Below are 3836 nucleotides of genomic sequence, written 5' to 3' on the forward strand. Positions count from 1 at the left end.
GTCTTGCGGCGATGACAGTTAAGTTGCCATTAAATGTGTTAATTCTGTGTTCGTTTCCATTCTTTCCTTAGCTTTAAGCCATGAGAGTATCTGTATCGAGGATGAATCTGAGCTAACAAAACGTGTCTCCAGTGGCGGTTTTTCCCGGGGCGGCATTTGTTCATATCACATGGGGGGCGGCACGAGAACTTAAAAAAAAAAAAAGAAATTCCTCTGCGCCACGAAGCGTTTTTCTGTTATCTATCATTTCACTGTGGGGCATAGACTGTATATTATTAGTGGACAGCCCATCCGGTTTCGCAAAGTGCTGCAAATGCGGAAGTGCCTTAAACCTGCATTCTATCTGAATTCCAGCAGGGGGCGACACGTGCGGTTGCAAAAGGAGGTCGGTTTCTGTAGAAGTCTATGAGAAAGTGACCCACTTCTCACTTGATTTATTACCTCAGTTCACATTTTCTTGAAGAGTTTATGGTCTCAATCGCTAGTTTTAAGTCTTCTGCAACACAGAATGATGTTCATTTTTTGAATTATGGTCTCGTTGATTTTAAAATCGGCGATAAAGCAGAGGGTGTTTTAGGGCGTGGCTATGATGTGATTGACAGTTCGCGGTCTGTCAATCATGACAAGAGGTTTAGGCACGTCGACTTCATTTTGGAGTTTGACCAGCTTTCTTCTAGTGACTTTGACACTTTGGTCGCCTAATGTCTTGTTCAGCGTTCGGTTGGACGACAAGACTCTCAAAGGAGTCGGCAGTTCAGTTTTTCTGGTAAGTAACGTTAACTTTTTTTAAATACCGTTTTTCGTTAACGAACGTTAGCATCCCAATTAATATCAGTTTGCTAGCTAGATTGCACCTTGCTAACCAAGCTAGCGGGCTAACATTATGCAGACCGTATAAACGGATTCAAATATATATTTAACGTTACAGTCGTATACAGTAGCTCTGCATAACCGTCTCGCCGGCGATCTATTTTTAACCATATGTGGTGTTATTGCTAATCGATGCGCATGCCTCCCTAACCCGCAAGCTAACACTACCATTACATGTAATGGTAGCTAATGTTAGCTTAAAATCAAAGCCTGATATAGTTAATGCTATGGTGCAAAGTCATATTAAACCCTATATTCGCACGGGATTAGAATAATTTTGGGACTGCGTGTGATTTAGAAATTACCCCCTCACATCTGAGTTTCGTGTGGCGCATTCGCACAGGACAAGCAGAGACCGCTTTTACTTGAATATACTGAAGTGAAATATATGTTCCTGCCCGAGAGTTGGGCAACGTTACCCGGAGGTGCCTGAAGGACAGGCACATAATATCATCCCCGCCGCGGCGGCACCCACACAGCATCACCGTCACCCACACAGCATCACCGTTACCTCACCCTCGGACAAAGCTGCGGGGGGAACGCGTAGACTCGGAGACGGAGGTCTCTGGGCGGGGCAGTGGGCCAGAATATGCGTTGATACTGTTACACTGATGTCTTTCTTCCACTTACTGTAGTTGTGTCTGCTAATCTATTTGAAGACATTCTGTCAGCACATTAGTCTGTTTTAAGATGAGTCACATACATGTTACAATCTATATTTACAAGTGCTGTTTATTACCAAAATGTACATATCATTAAAAAAGTGTTGCGTACAATACACATTGTCTAAGATAAATTTGACATGGAGTATGGTTACTTAATACTGCATGTCCTCAACTGAAGCATAGATTCATGTACAAGCGCATATATTAATATAATTCATTGTGATCTACCATGCCTTAACTTGATGTTTGTCTATTACAAACATTTGCCTGTCCTTATCCTTTCTCTTGTGCCTCAGCTGCCATTGGAACCTGACTCCTGCTACCGCTTCACTCCTGCCATCCACCGGAGCAGACAGCCACCACCACTGGACCCCCCACCACTAGCCGGCCTACTGTCTTCCTCTGACGGACCCGCTCCTTCCCAGAAAGCACCGACCCGTTCTCCATCCTGGAAACTTTGACGTGCTTTTCCCCCCTCAGAAACCTGGACTCGATACTTTAAATAAAACCTGTTAATTCACACTCCTGGCTCTGCATTCTGTTCACCATTCAAACCTAAAAGTTAGCACTTTAGAAATATGTATAAGGCATATAATTGAGATATTTTATGTATAGGATTAAACTGTTAGAATTAGATATTGACATTGCATGTCCTTGTATGGTTTTTAGTTTTCATACTTTAAAAACGTCAGTGCAGTAAATATAAGGTACATTGATTTAATTATTACATTGAATAAGTTGTTTATTTTTTCTTTGCAATTTGTGATCATACTTTTGTTATAATGAATTTACAATAACCCTACACAGATTAAACAGCACCTAGTGCATTTTCAATTACCTACTGAACACTTGACTACGTATTTGAAATATTTTCAAATATATAAATTAATCTAAAAGGATTTTGGTGAAGTGTTTTCATGGAGATTAAAATTAACAAGTACATAAAGACACAAGAAAAGCAGAAACTACATTTTGCTGATCCTTTGTCAACATTCAAGTAAGTATGGTAACATTTAAGAAATAATTTATGTTGATTAAAGCCCAAATAGACACTTTTAATCAATTACAAATTCTATCAAATTACCAATGTCTTGTATGACTACAATACCGTATGTTCCTATAGTTACTTCAGAAAAACAACAAATGTAGCTTTAGAAAGACCTTTATTTCACATTGAAATGGGAATTAACTTCAAAAACTACATAAACCACAAACACTGGCAATATTTTTAACATTATGTTTAAAGTGATGAATTAAATAATGTAGTTCACCTTTTACAATCCAGTGTAAATTCCACACATAAATCACTGCTGTGGGTCAAGGTAAAGGCAAACTTCACTGTCACAAGTGAATTCTGCATAATAAAAACAGGTAGTTGAATCACTAGTGCCACATTGTTAATTACAGTAGAAATGGTTGACATTACAAACCACAATATAAAAATATAGCTTAACATATACAGCTTAAAGCACTTGTGCAGCACTGTTCAGTCAAGTCCAAATGCCTGGGTAAAGAAATAAAAGCTGCCTTTACAATTACAGTGAGCATAGTGTGACAGTCTGTTGGTTGTCTGTAATGCACAGTGGAAAAAGAAAAGTAACTTTTAAGTAACTATTACTTAATTCTGAGGAATTGGGTTGGGTGCACATGCCATCGTGGCTCTCCACACTCCTATTTCTGAAAGAAAGAAAAAGAGTCATCAATTTCCATTTGAGCCCCTCATAGTTAAATATATATGCACACTAGCATGTAACTGTACTTCATTAATTATCTAGGAGAATACAGATGAATTAACAACTGTATTGTTCTTTAGTGTAACTTTAAGTCAGTTAAATTATCTTATTTCTGCTAACGTTAGCTCTTAAAAGCATGTAAAGGCAGTAGCAAGACTTTATCGGTGCTTTATGGTTATTACAGTTAGCCAAACGTTCTAATAAACTTGATTAAACATTTGCTAATAGTTAGCGTTAGATAATGATAAGCATTGACAATCACCGTTTCGTAGCTAAACTTCAATTTGCAGAAAATTAACGTTAGCATGTTTTACTATAAGTGGCTAGCTAACGTTAGACAATTTACATGGTAACATCAGATACATTTACTTTACAATGTGACTCCTCTTATATGACTATGGGACAAAGATATATTTAAAACCTAGCAAAGCTAAATCTTACCTTGAATTATGTATGCCAGCTTTCAGCAGAAGTTGCATCCAGATTGCCAGTGAACATGTGTAACGTAACGAAGGGTGTAAGCAGCGTTGCTAACTCAAAAAAAAAGAAAAAAGAATACAGTTAGATA

General features: G+C 38.2%; 1 long non-coding RNA gene across 1 annotated transcript; it reads left to right on the forward strand.

Moving 5' to 3' along the window:
- Positions 1-684: 684 nt before the first annotated feature.
- LOC120551673 lies at positions 685-2057 on the forward strand. The gene is made up of 2 exons (XR_005637900.1): positions 685-766; positions 1832-2057. It is a non-coding gene; the product is annotated as an uncharacterized LOC120551673 (long non-coding RNA).
- The last annotated feature ends 1779 nt before the right edge of the window (positions 2058-3836 follow it).

This window comes from Perca fluviatilis, chromosome 21 (assembly GCF_010015445.1).
Source record: "Perca fluviatilis chromosome 21, GENO_Pfluv_1.0, whole genome shotgun sequence".
In the NCBI taxonomy this organism is placed as follows: Eukaryota; Metazoa; Chordata; class Actinopteri; order Perciformes; family Percidae; genus Perca; species Perca fluviatilis.